Raw genomic sequence first — 14,804 nt, 5'->3', positions numbered from 1 at the left:
ATTCTGGAGATCTGCTACAGGACATACTATATCTGACATGGTGCCTATAATTAACAATAGTCTATTGTGCACTTAACAGTTTAAGAAGGTAGATCTCATGTGAAATGTTCTTACCAGAAAAGTCAATAAAATGAAACAAAGGAACATGAGGAAACATTTGGAGGTGAGGGATATTACTTTGATTGTGGTGATGGTTTCACAGGTGTATGCTGTCTCAAAACTCATTAAACTGTATACATTAAAAAAGAAAAAAAAACTATAGTCATGGAGATCTAACATGGCCTTTTGGAAGTACCTGGATTTGTGAGGCCCATGAAAGAAAACGGATGAAAGGACCGTCCTTGTAGATCAAATAAAAACACAAACCGGAAAAAGAAGCCAACAGTTGATTCATTCTAAGATCTAGCACAAAGCTGCAGTTATTACATGAGTGCTGCAAAAATCTAAGAAAACACTTTTTCAGAATTTTTTTGTATCATTGTTCAAAGTGGCATACACCAAACCTTTTTAGACACTATTTACCGATGAAGGTGGGCCTCTTCTGATACAGCTCATCCTCATATAATGAGGGTTTCTCGTCTTGCTGCTCATCTGTTGAAGGGTGTTTCCACTCTCCCCACTACTACAGCACACCTAGTGGAACTTGCCCTTGGTGACAAGCTTCCACATGGGCCCACTGCCCAGGACCAGAGCCCGAATTCTTCCCCCAGCATCACGGCCCTGCACCATCTGGCAGCTCCCTGCTTTCCATCCCCAGCCTCTGTACCCCTGCTCCGTCTGGGCTGTAGCCCCTCCACTTTCCTTCAAGTCCTCCCTGGCGTCCCGCTTTTCCTAGATAAAGGACCCTTACTTATATTCCTTCTGTTGCCTGAAGCCCTCCTCACTGGGAGAGGAGACACAGTGCCAGTTTGCTCAAAGAAGACACTTAATATGGGTAAAATGAAGGAATGAGCTGTGAAAGTTCTTCCTGATTCTGACAGATTTAAATGTCTGTTAAGACATACATCACTTCACTCTTGGGAGCATCCCACTGTCAACCACCCCTGGATCTGCCACCTAATCTGCACCTCCTGCTGTACCTGTAAATGAAGAACCTAGCACACCTTACTGGAGAAGGCCATGGCACGCCACTCCAGTGCTCTTGCCTGGGAAATCCCATGGACAGAGGAGCCTGATAGGATTGCAGTCCATGGGGTCGCGAAGAGTCGGACACGACTGAGCGACTTCATTTTCACTTTTCACTTTCATGCAGTGGAGAGGAAATGGCAACCCACTCCAGTGTTCTTGCCTGGAGAATCCCAGGGACAGGGGAGCCTGGTGGGCTGCCGTCTATGGGGTTGCACAGAGTCGGAAACGACTGAAGCGACTTAGCAGCAGCACACCTTACTGGAACATCTTCACTTTATGGTTGCGTTAGAGCAAGGTACCATTGTTCTAGAAGCAGGATCCCAGAGCACGTCAATCCCTAGTATTTTGAATGTCCAGAAGCAGGGGGTGGGATACTGGGGTAACCCTGGGAGGAATATCACCAATACATTTTCCAGGATTAGCCCCAAAAATCCTATCGGTATTTTTCTGAACAATGGTGGCATGACTCCTTATGGCAAGTATAATTTTTACATCCTCAAAATCACTCCTTTCAAGCTGCACTATATATAATAAAGCACACTAAATAATCCACTCCTGCGGCTCCCCACATAGGTCAGCTCGCATCGCCACTCCTGGTTCCCATGACTACCCAGAAGGCAGCCTTCACATCTGACAGCAGAGCTGGGCACCCAAGGCAGCCAGAACCCATCACTACATTCGGCGCAGGGTAATTCTGGGCAAGGGGATGGGGGTGGGGGGTGGTCTTCAGCTTCCAGGAGCTCAGAGCATCCCAGAGAGTTAATGCAGCATCAAAAAAGAAGAAGAAAATGGGAAAGGTTGGCAGGTCATCTTTTGAGTCAGAGGCCATCTTGCTTTACCTTCAAAGTGATCAGTGGGGAAGAAAAAAGAAAACTCTTCATAGTTGAGGGAACTTATTTAAATTATTTCAGAATTTCTTTCTAGTTGTTCAGGGAGGCCCCCCCCACCTCGCCCCAGGCCAATTCTCATTTAATTTCTCCTATTGTTGAAGGAATAAGGTTGATAACATGACACTGCTTGAGGTCATCCTATCCCCAAACCCCCTGTTTCAAATCATAACTTTAATGCTATTTAGAAAGGGAAATTTCTTATATAGATTATAAAAATGAAATTGATTCAAAGGAGGGGGAAAAAATCAGTAAGTAAATACATTTGGGGCTTATGTAAATACATCTCAGAGCTAGTTTCCAGGAACTGGCTTGCTTACTGAGTTTAATTATAATACCCTTTGGATTCAAACGCCAGAAGCCAGGTTCCAATGGAGAGAGAAATAAAAAGATAAGTGCTAAAGATTCATCACAAGCTCTGGCCTAGGCTGAAACACAATGAGGTAAAAAGTGATCCTTCACTGTTTGTGGTGAGGCAGAATAAGCATGCATGCATGCTAAGTCGCTTCAGTCGTGTCCGACTCTTTGCAACCCCATGGACTGTAGCCCGCCAGGCTCCTCTGTCCATGGAATTCTCCAGGCAAGAATATTGGAGTGGGTTGCCATGTCCTCCTCCAGGGGATTTTCCTGACTCAGGGATCGAACCTGCTTCTTTTACATCTGCATTGGCAACTGGGTCCTTTACCGCTAGTGCCACCTAGGAAGCCTGAAGCAGAGTCCATGGCTTATCAAACGCCTAATTCCAAAAACGATGGTAAATGGTGTGGCACCCGCAGATCGGTCCTGGGATCCTCAGGCTTTCAAATGTACATGTGGGTCCTCAAAGTGCGACAAACATGAAACACAGCCTAAAGGAGAGTGTTCACAAGATGAGGATGGCCTTCCACATATTAAAACATAGGGTGAAAGGAGATAGTCCCTGATAGTCCAGTCGTTAAGACACGGTGCTTTCACTGCAGGGGGCATGGATTCAATCCCCAGTTGGGGAACTAAGATCCCACACGCCATGCAGCACAGCCAAGAAACAAAAAAAAAGAAGAGAGCAGGTAAGTGAGCTCAGATATAAAGGGCCTGGAGCCCAGTAGGGTGTTGTCAACAGAAAACAAGGTATTTTTATGCTGGGGAAACATCCTGAGTACAATGACAAAGAGCAAAAAGATGGAAAAAGAGACAGAAAGGAATCAAAGCTCTTAGGAGGAGGGGCAGAGGTGACCCTGGCCAGCTCGCTGGGCAGGGGACCACAGAGAAAGCAATTTCCAGCAGCAGCCAGGGCAGGCATGCCTGGGGCTGGTCTACAAAAGAATAGGGTTTCTTCGAAGACAAGAGTAAGGACTGTGAGCAGCAGTTCAAGAGGCTCAGCAGGGTAAAAGTTGATTAGAATGCAGAAAATCCGAAGGGCCAATGGCATAACGCGAGCCCAGTAGGGCCATAGTGTAGAGAAAAGAGGATAAACCAGTCACAACTGGCTCACAGATCTGCTGGGCTTGGGCAGTGCTGGCCGGCATAGTGATGAGCGTGTCTGAATTGGGAGCTTTCACATAAACAACCGGATTTCTGGCTTCTCTTAAAAACTACCAAATCCAGCCAAAATTCCTGTAGTCATTCTACAAATATTCATTAAGCATCTACTCTGTGCCAAGCAATATTCTAGGCCCTAAGGATATAACAGTGGGCAGGGTGGAAATCCTCCATGTGATGGAGTTTCCATTTTAGTGGGGAAGACAAGCTAAATAAATCCATGTGCCTGGTGGTTATATATGCCATGAAGGAAAAGGAAGCCAGGTGGGATGAGTGAGAGTCACAAGGGGGCTGCATTTGAAGGTAGGGCAGTCGGGGTTAGCCTCCTGGTTCCTTGGGTACCATCCCGTTCAAGCTGGGGGATGGCTCCCTGTCGTGCAGGGTGTGGTCTCCAGCTTCCACAGTCACCACTGCTCTCTCTTGTTACCTACTCCTGGCCTAGAGGAGCAGGCAAAAGGGCAAGATGGCAAGAGGGAGGCGACAGAAACTGGCAGGGCCAGGAGAAAGTCCCTGAAAGAGACAGGCATCTGGGAAGGGCTTGTAAAAGGCTTAAACCAGGGCAATGGAGACACTGCTTGTTCTCCGTCTTCAAATCAGTGCAGCCTCTTAGAACAAGAAAGGAAGCATCTGTCCTTCTGGTGAGCAGGTGGCATGGATTTGCTTCCGGGAGGACCAGCTCATGTGGGAGGAGAGAGCAGAGGAGGGGAAAGGAGGACCCATGTTTCTGTTCTGCGGATGGTGGGAACCAAAGGTATAACCTGTGGACTGCAGCTCAGATGCACCTGCAGAAGCTTCTAGTAAACGCCCCCAGACTGAACCAAACTTCATGGAGGCCCAAGCACAGCCGGTAGCCTTGTGCTTCCTGCTCCTGCACCAGGTGGCCTCCAGCTCAGCTGCTTCCTCTTGGTGAAGAGCCCCCGCACACAGCACACACAGGCTCCCTGCAGGCTTGGGGACCCGAGGTAGCATCCTCAGTGCTCTGTCAACGACCCTGTCTGCCGCCAGCCCCCGGGCTTCTGGAGCGATGCCCTTTGACTGGCCTCATTTGGGGGGGCAGCGGTGTGCCCCCTAAGAAGCCAGAGAGGGTGGAAGGAACCCAAGACTCACAGCCGGTGCCTGATGGGGAAATTGTCCTTGGGCCCTGGGGTGGTGTCTGAAATGTGGGGACCTAACCCGGGGATGGGAGTTCCCTGAGGCACAGAGTCGGGCCTTAACAGTGGGGGTCCTATTGGGTCCGTGGATGACGCTACAATTATGGTCCTCTAAAAATATAGGACAGAAGTATTGGGTTGGCCAAAAAGTTTGTTTGGGGTTTTCCATAAGCTGCTACAGAAATATCTGAACAAACTTTCTGGCTGACCCAATGTGTCTGCCACCACCTCTCTGAGCAGGAGTCAGCCAGACTCTGAACTAGGTTTTCAGACCCAAACCTCAGGCTGCTCAGCCAAGGGGAGCTCGACAAGCACTTCCCCCACCGGCTGGTACCACTTGCCAGTTTAGTATCAGTTTAGTAACCTCCAGGGCAAGAGGGGGTCTCCCTAGGGACTCAGAGGCTGGCCTGCACTTTTTGCATCTCTCTTAAGAAGTGAGGGATAGTCAGGACATCTCTTAGTAAAACTGAAGGGCACTGACAAAATTCCCTTTGCTGCAAAAAGAAATCTATTCCTGGTAGAAGCAGCCTAATATCCTAATAATGCAGAGTTCTTAATCTTTCCTATGTCTGGACCCTTTGGCAGTTTAGTGAAATCAACATCTGATCCCAGGATAATATTTCTAAATGGATAAAATAAAATATAGGACTACAGAAACTATATTGAAACTATTATCAAAATATGTTTTAAAATTATAGTAAGGTTTCTACTTCTTTATTAATAGTCTATATAAAAGATTTGGAGTGGGGTCTAATAAACAGCATAATTATGAAGTAAGATGAATATAAGTGGTATTTTGAGATATTTGCAACAATCATAATGTAATATGAATATAATCCATAATTTCTATTACTGTGCTTCACTGCTTGCATTCATACCAAAAGGAAATAACTTAGTGAGGGTTAGTGTAACTAAAGATTTAAGAGTCCAATTCTTTCATGCTCTTAAGATTCTGTTCTACATACAAATCCTCCTTAATACATTGGTTCAAATTCATACTAAAGTGTAAATGGCTGTCCTGGGCCCTTTTCTCAGAGTGGATGAGACAATGGTGTTAGCAGGACCAAACATGAGGACAGTAAGCACTAGGGATCAAATAGAGGGAAAGATATTTCACAAAGAAGGGGAATCACTGAAAGCAGGAGAAGACCATTAACAAAAGCAAACTTCCCCATGTCACTTAATGACTGGGCTACAAGTTACTGTCATCTGCAGAAGTCTAACCCTGTACTCTCCAGAACCAATGAGGGGCTCTGGTCCCTTTGAGTTCTCTGAGGCTTCCCTGGATTTCTCATTAAAAGTAGGTAGTGAATTGACTTACTTTGCCCCAGCCCTCAAAGGATGCTACAGATCAAAAGGTATCAAGAAAAATGCCTGTGAAGATCCTGACACCAGCCCCAACTGCTGAGGGCTGTGGGGGCCTGGCCTCTGTTGCAGGAGAGCAGGCCTCTCTTGGTGGGGGAGTGTGACTCACAGAGAAAAAGCAATGCAAGGGTTGCAACAGAGAAGGTGCCTGGATTTAGGTGTCCCTGTTCACTCTTTTTTGTCTATAGAGACAAGTGAAATCAGCCAGTCATTCCTTTTTTGAAACAAAAATATCAAATATAAAAACCCTACTTGAGAAATACAACAAAAATGAAAAAGACATCAATTTCATAAAGGTGAAGAGGAAAACCAAGTCGCTAGAGAAAGGAAGAGATAAGCACACATGAACACACACACACAGAGAAGTCGGAGAGTGGAAAAAAGCAGGATAAAGAGAGAGACCCCAATACTCACCAAACCCTTCAACGGAAAGTTTAGCTCCCTCACTAATCCTGCTCCACATGGAAAATAAACCACAGATCAAAAGCCTGGATAAACATTGTTTCACATTTGTTATTCAGAAAGCATGCTAATTCCTATCTAAATTCTTCAAGTCTCTGTCTCTCCTTTGTTAAGGACGAAAATCTCCTGCTCCTCATTCCTGAGAGCAGCAGGGCACAAAAGATGCCCAAAGACACGTAAAGTCCTGTTGCACTTTGACGACTGTAGGCATAAGTGATACCCTGTCTCAATGTTTCCCCACTTGAGGATGCAGGATGGGCAGGGTGGTGGGCCTGCATGGTTCTGCTGAGCCTGGGAGAGACAGGCTGCCTCAGAGCAGAGTCCTCTCCTGGGGGCCACAAGATCCAGCAAGCAGAAGGAGCTGGCTTCCTCCCCGTGTTCCTTTACTCACAGCCACCACAGGGCCTTAGGACAACGTCATTCCTGATGTCCCTGGGGCCTAAGTACTTTTGTGATCTGAGAATGCCAACAAGCTGGTTTGTGTGAACTTTGAAATCCTTGAAAAATAAAGACAACCCACAAACTGCAGAACAATTATACCAAAGAAATTCTTGCACTGTTAATAAAGTTCTAGAACCCACAACAAATTTCCCAACCTGGGGATCTAACAAAGGGACTGAGAACCCCCAGAAAATTTACCCAGACTTGCCTGTGAGTGTCCAGGAATCTCCAGCAGAGGCATGGGTCAGCGGTGGCCTGCTGCAGGGTCAGGGGCATTGAGTGCGGCAGTGTGTGCCTGGGACCTTTTGAAGGGGGTCACCATTATCTTCATTACCTCCAGGACAGTTTGGTCTCAGGTCAAACAACAGGGAGGGAACACAGCCCCGCCCATCAACAGAAAACTGGATTTAAGATTTACTGAGCATGGCCCCACCCATGAGAACAAGACCCAGTTTCCCCCACAGTCAGTCTCTCCCATCAGGAAGCTTCCATAAGACTCTTATCCTTATCCTTATCAGAGGGTGGACAGAATGAAAACCACAATCACAGAAAACTAATCAAACTGATCACATGGACCACAGTCTTGTCTAATTCAATGAAACTATGAGCCAGGCCCTGTAGGGCCACCCAAGATGGACGGATCATGGTGGAAAGTTCTGACAAAACGTGGTCCACTGGAGAAGGGAATGGCAGACCACTTTCGTATTCTTGCCTTGAGAACCCCACAAACAGTATGAAAAGGCAAAAAAATATGACACTGGAAAGATAAACTCCCCAGGTCGGTAGGTGCCTAGTATGCTACTGGAGAAGAGTGGAGAAATAATTCCAGAAAGAATGAAGAGATGGAGCCAAAGCATAAACAACGCCCATTTGTGGATGTGACTGGTGATGTAAGTAAAGTCCGATGCTGTAAAGAGCAATACTGCCTAGGAACCTAGAATGTTAGGTCCATGAATCAAGGTAAATTAGAAGTGGTCAAACAGGAGATGGCAAGAGTGAACATCAACATTTTAGGAATCAGTGAACTGGAATGGGTGAATTTAATTCAGATGACCATTATATCTACTACTGTGGGCAAGAATCCCTTAGAAGAAATGGAGTAGCCCTCATAGTCAACAAAAGAGTCTGAAATGCAATGCTTGGGTGCAGTCTCAAAAATGATAGAATGATCTCTCTTCATTTCCAAGGCAAACCATTCAATATCACAGTAATCCAAGCCTATGCCCCAATCAGTAATGCTGAAGAAGCTGAAGTTAAATGGTTCTATGAAGACATACAAGACCTTCTAGAACTAATACCAACAAAGATGTCCTTTTCAACATAGGAGACTGAAATGCAAAAGTAGAAAGTCAAGAGATATCTGGAGTAACAGGCAAATTTGGCCCTGGAATACAAAATGAAGCAGGACAAAGGCTAACAGAGTTTTGCCAAGAGAACGCACTGGTCATAGCAAACACCCTCTTCCAACAACACAAGAGAAGACTCTATACATGGACATCACCAGATGGTCAAAACAGAAATCAGATTGATTATATTCTTTGCAGCTGAAGATAGAGAAGCTCTATACAGTCAGCAAAACCAAGACCAGGAGCTGACTGTGGCTCAGACCATGAACTCCTTATTGCCAAATTCAGACTTAAATTGAAGAAAGTAGGGAAATCCACTAGACCATTCAGGTATGACCTAAATCAAATCCCTTACACTTTATATAGTGGGAGTGACAAACAGATTCAAGGGATTAGATCTGATAGACAGAGTGCCTGAAGAACTATGGACAGAGGTTTGTGACATTGTACAGGAGGCAGGGATCAAGACCTTCCCCAAGAAAAAGAAGTGCAAAAAGGCAAAATGGTTGTCTGAGGAGGCCTTACAAATAGCTGAGAAAAGAAGAGAAGTTAAAGGCAAAGGAGAAAAGGAAAGATATACCCATTTGAATGCAGAGTTCCAAAGAATAGCAAGGAGAGATAAGAAAGCCTTCCTCAGTGATCAATGCAAAGAAATAGAGGAAAACAATAGAATGGGAAAGACTAGAGATCTCTTCAAGAAAATTAGAGATACCAAGGCAACATTTCATCCAAAGATGGGCACAATAAAGGACAGAAATGGTATGGACCTAACAGATGCAGCAGATATTAAGAAGAAGTGTCAAGAATACACAGAAGAACTCTACAAAAAAGATATCCATGACCTAGATAACCACAGTGGTGTGATCACTCACCTAGAGTCAGGCATCCAGGAATGTGAAGTCAAGTGGACCTTAGGAAGCATCACTACGAACAAAGCTAGTAAAATTGATGGAATTCCAGTTGAGCTATTTCAAATCTTAAAAGATGATGCTGTGAAAGTGCTGCACTCAATATGCCAGCAAATTTGGAAAACTTGGCAGTGGCCACAGGACTGGAAAAATTCAGTTTTCATTCCAATCCCAAAGAAGGGCAATGCCAAAGAATGCTCAAACTACTGCACAATTGCAGTCATCTCACACACTAGAAAGTAATGCTCAAAATTCTCCAAGTCAGGCTTCAATAGTACGTGAACCATGGACTTCCAAATGTTCAAGCTGGATTTAGGAAAGGCAGAGGAACCAGAGATAAATTGCGAACATCCGTTGGATCACTGAAAAAGCAAGAGAATTCCAAAAAAACATCTACTTCTGCTTTATTGATTATGCCAAAGCCTTTGACTGTGTATATCACAACCAACTGTGGAAAATTCTTCAAGAGATGGGAATACCATACCACCTGACTTGCCTTCTGAGAAATCTGTATGCAGGTCAAGAAGCAACAGTTAGAACTGGACATGAAACAACAGATTGGTTCCAAATTGGGGAAGAAGTACGTCAAGGCTGTATATGGTCATCCTGCTTATTTAACTTATATTCAGAGTACATCATGTGAAATGCCAGGCTGGATGAAGCACAAGCTGGAATCAAGATTGCTGGGAGAAATATCAATAACCTCAGACACGCAGATGATACCACCCTTGGGGCAGAAAGTGAAGAGGAAGAGAAGAGCCTCTTGATGAAAGTGAAAGAGGAGAGTGAAAAAGTTGGCTTAAAACTCAACATTCAAAAAACTAAGATCATGGCATCTTGTCCCATCACTTCATGGCAAATAGATGGGGAAACAATGGAAACAGTTACAAACTTTATTTTCTTGGGCTTCAAAATCACTGTAGATGGTGACTGCAGCCATGAAATTAAAAGATGCTTGCTCCTTGGAAGAAAAGCTATTACCAACCTAGACAGCATATTAAAAAGCAGAGACATTACTTTGCCAACAAAGTTCCATCTAGTCAAAGCTATGGTTTTTCCAGTAGTCATGTATGGATATGAGAGTTGGACCATTAGGAAGGCTGAGCACTTAAGAATTGATGCTTTTGAACTGTGGTGTTGGAGAAGACTCTTGCGAGTTCCTTGGACTGCAAGGAGATCCAACCAGTCCATCCTAAAGGAAATCAGCCCTGAATAGTCATTGGAAGGACTGATGCTGAAGCTGAAGCTCCAGTACTTTGGCCACCTGATGCGAAGAACCGACTCATTGGAAAAGACCCTGACACCAGGAAAGATTGAAGGCTGGAGGAGAAGGGGACGATAGAGGATGAGATGGTTGGATAGAATCACCAATTTGATGGACATGAGTTTGAGCAAGCTCTGGGAGTTGATGATAGACAGGGAACCCCTGCATGCTGCAGTCCATGGGGTCACAAAGAGTCGGACACGACTAAATGACTGAACTGAACTGAAAAATAAAGACATGTTGTCAACTTCAGGATGGGATTTTTTTATTCCAAATATATTCCAAATGCCTGATCCAGCCTGATTGCTAAGAGTGATATTGGCAATAAAGGAAGTAAAAACACAAGTAGCTTCTGATTTAGGCTACCCTGTTTCCATGATTTAATAATGATACAAGGCAAAAGCTTTAGAAAACAGGTCAGATGTAAGTAAACATTCATCTGCTACACCCCCAGGCACTGTGGATTATAGAGACGCAGAAGAGAGTCAGTGCCCTGGTGCATATAGGCAGGGCACCCAGGGTTATTACATCCACTTCCACCCCCACTTACTGCCCACTGCTGGGAGGACAAGGAGCCGTGTCAATTCCCTACCCATCACAACCACCAGGCAGGCTGGGTTTGATTATATCCCCACTGTACAGCTGTGCTTACTGAGGTGGTGCGACCACAGGCAGACCATGAAGACCCAGGTCTCCCTGCAGGGCTCTTTGCACTCCAGCTGTGAACTATGTGCTGCTGGTGGCAGATCCAGAGAAAGAGGAGAACGGTGGGGAGGAGCATTTCCCAGAGCGCTGCAGGGGGGTGGATTCAGGGGCGGGGGTTGGGGGAGGGGACAGAAGAGGGCAGGGCCGATGAGTCAGAAGAGCAGGGGTGACCTGGGGTGGGGAGAGTGCAGAGTGGCCAGACCTGATGCCTGCCAGCCCACTGCCGCCTCCTTTTGGAGAAGTGTTTGGGGTGAAGGTCTGCAGTCACAAGAGCAAGCCCATGACCCAACCAACCATAAAGTCCCTCACCCCTCCGACTAAAAGACCCCAAGAAGTGGGCCAAGAACCCAACCACCAGACCAGAGGCTTTTTCTGAGATTAAACCAAAGCTGGTTCATGATCGTACCAAGTTGACATCTGGAATCCTAGTGGTCATCTCTTCCGCTGCTTGGAGCCTGCCTGGCACGGGAGAGGGTGGAGCTGGCACACAGAGACCAGCGGAGACATGACAGGCAGAGAGAGCTCCAGGAACACCTAGATCCCTGGACCCAGCCTTCCCCAGGCCAGCACTGCCCTTCCCTTCCCATGGTCCAGTGGGATGAGCCAAGAACTTTTTCCTTAAGTTGACTGAGTTGGACTTCTGAAGCCAGTGACCAAAGGAGTTCTGGGCGGTGCATGGTCATGACATATTAGATCAGGTGAATGAAGCCAGAAACATGAACTTCATGGTGGGACAGGATCTGTTTCTGTGGCCTCAGAGGGACACGCATGGGTCAACAAGAGAGAGACAGACAGTGCGGGGACAAACAGCAGAGGGACCAGAGAGGTGCCTGCAGTTCCCTGGGTGATGCACCAACCATGAGCCTTCGCCGGAAATGGGCACCATAGACGTGCCCTACAGGGAATCCCACACTTAACAACTTACTCGCTCATGACACGGTGAGGCCCCTAGATCCCCTCATACTGGAGGGACACCGCGTGTGTGGCCCTTGCTAGATCTGGTGAGTGTGGGCTCTGCCAGGAAGATGGAGCATGGAAAGGCTGAGGCTGAAGGGGACCCCTTCTTAGTGCACCAATGTGCACTAGGCCCGAGGAGGGCTTTTGTCTAGGGGCTGTTTCATCACCAGAACCCCACTTAATATGTGTGAAGGCAAACCACCGTGTTCTCTGGCAGAGACTGAGTCACCCAACAAAATGCATATGACTCTGTGAGTAATTATCTGGAGCAGCTGAACCTTTAGCATTGCAGACTTCCCAATCTTTCATCCTATAATGATGTCTCCAAAGAAAGTTAGCTCCTGGACTGCACATGAGCACAGACTCTGGTGGGAGCCAAGGACTCTCACAGGGTGAGGACTCACATGAAGCTCTCCCAAGAACTAGATTATATATGCTGCTGCTGCTAAGTCGCTTCAGTCGTGCCCGACTCTGTGCCACCCCATAGACGGCAGCCCACCAGGCTCCCCTGTCCCTGGGATTCTCCAGGCAAGAACACTGGAGTGGGTTGCCATTTCCTTCTCCAATGCATGAAAGTGAAAAGTGAAAGTGAAGTTGCTCAGTCGTGTCCGACTCCTAGCGACCCCATGGTCTGCAGCCTACCGGGCTCCTCCGTCCATGGGATTTTCCAGGCAAGAGTACTGGAGTGGGGTGCCATTTCTTTCCCCACATAGCATGAGGTGCAGCCAAAAAATAAATAAAAATGAAAAAAAAAAAGAACAAAGCCCTTCATACACTGTCTTGGAAAGATCTCCAAGACATTTTATTAAGTGAAATAATGACAAATAATGGCAAGGTGCCAAACAGTATTTCCTGAATGCTATCTTCAAGGCAAAAAAAAGATACATATTAGACTACATTTTAAGATTTGCTTGAATTTGCATAAAGAAATACTGGATGGAATTTAAAAAGGTTGCAGGGAACCAGTAGAATAGATGGAAATATATGGGAAGCCGAATTTTCATTCTGGACCTTTCAGTTGTCATTTTTGAACAGCGTGTACTGAAAATAAAAGTAAAACAGCAGTGACACAAAGCTGTGTAAAGGACCTCATTTTCATTATATAGATAAGCTGTAAAAAAGTAACAATAATATTTAAAATCTGCATTAGACCCCACTGCGCTGTGTTGGACTCTGTCAAGCCTGCAAGGCACTGTGCAAGTATTAATTCCTGTCACTCCCTGACAGGTGCCACCTGTAACACACCACCTCTTAATCTCTCCACGATCCACCCACTGTTAAAGCCGCCAGGCCCAAGTCTCATAGGCCACATGGATAGCTGCCATTCAGCCCCTGGCATTCACCTTGGGGCCAAGTTTCAGGCCCAGCGCCCAGGTACCCACGTCAATGCTTGTTGCAGCTCCATCTGGTCCACAGGCCCTCTGGCCGCATACCAAGCACCCTTCAGGAAATTGGACTCAACAAGCCTTTCCGCTCTGTTCATTAAAATCCACCGAGGCAGCGCCGGGCTAACCCAGGGCGGCCTCCACGGCGTCGCCCCAGCACTTTGATGTGAGTTGGATTCGGGGAGTCGGGTTCATTTCCTGCTCCTCCAGCCGCCGGCTTCATCAGCAGCACACGCTCACCATGGTAACGCTCTGGCCTCTTTTGGGAAACTCTCTTTCCTCCGAGCTTAAAACTATTCAAAGGAGGATCTCTCCAAGTCAATCAATTAAAAGACACTTACTAAATACCTTTTTCCAAAGTCAACCCATCTACAACAAGAAGTTGTTTAAAGCGTAAATGTGAAGTTGTGTTTCCCTGAGATGTGTGCTATATTAGGTCAAACATTTCACTTGAAGTGAAAAGGCACAGCACACTTACCAGAACAAGAAGAGGTCAGAACACAACCCCTCTGGGAGCCCTCACCTCGCTCAAAGGCTGAGGACACGGAGGCTGTGGCTTTCAGGGCCTGGGGCACATGAGGATGTGGTACCCGAATGGTTCTCACTGCTTTGTACTCACGCTCCATGAGCTCTGGCTAAGGGGATATTTGCTATACTCATTAAAGGAGAGAACATTGGAAGCATTTAAAATGAATGCCGGTGATCTTCAAAATCATAAAGGTTTTCAGCAGGCTGAAGAGAACAGGTTTGCGGTGCAAGGAGAAAAAAGAGGGGAAATCTCTGGAAAGATAAAGGGCGATGGGGACACGTGGATGCGGAGACTTTGTTTGTTTGGCTGACTTTCAAGCAAGCAGGATTTGTTTCCTCCTGTCTTCGTTTCCAGTTCTATATCCTGCGGCTGTCACTGGCTGGCCATTTGGAAAGCCAGCGAATTCAATTCAGAGCCGTGTTGTCCCTAAAATGTCAGTGTTGTCCAACTCAATGCAGAAACCGTGAGATCCTGGGATCAGGAGGGCTTATGAGATCAACAATGCTAATCTGCTATCAAACAGAACCTTGGTTTCCAACACTTAAGGCTAGAATTTAACAAAACAAAATACATTATTCCTCTAACTTAACTGTGCCTGATTTGGAGGGAATATGGAAGATTGGGAAGTGAAGGTTCTGAATCCCATGATTCCTGGCCTAGGAAGGAAAGCTTGGCTACAAAGCTAGGATTTTTGTTTTCTTACTCATGATAAGAGCATCTATTGTGACGGCAGGTGGCGCTAGAGGTGAAGAATCTGC

The 14,804-nt window shown here is 46.2% G+C and overlaps 1 protein-coding gene across 8 annotated transcripts in view; it reads right to left on the bottom strand.

The window, feature by feature from the left end:
• The window catches only part of CAPN8 (calpain 8), a 67,893-nt gene that overhangs the window by 43,027 nt on the left and 10,062 nt on the right, over nucleotides 1–14,804 (bottom strand). The window lies entirely within an intron of this gene.

Source organism: Bubalus bubalis, chromosome 5 (genome assembly GCF_019923935.1).
Source record: "Bubalus bubalis isolate 160015118507 breed Murrah chromosome 5, NDDB_SH_1, whole genome shotgun sequence".
In the NCBI taxonomy this organism is placed as follows: domain Eukaryota; kingdom Metazoa; phylum Chordata; class Mammalia; order Artiodactyla; family Bovidae; genus Bubalus; species Bubalus bubalis.
Note: the sequence above shows the minus strand (reverse complement) of the source record. Positions and strands in the feature narration are given on the sequence as shown.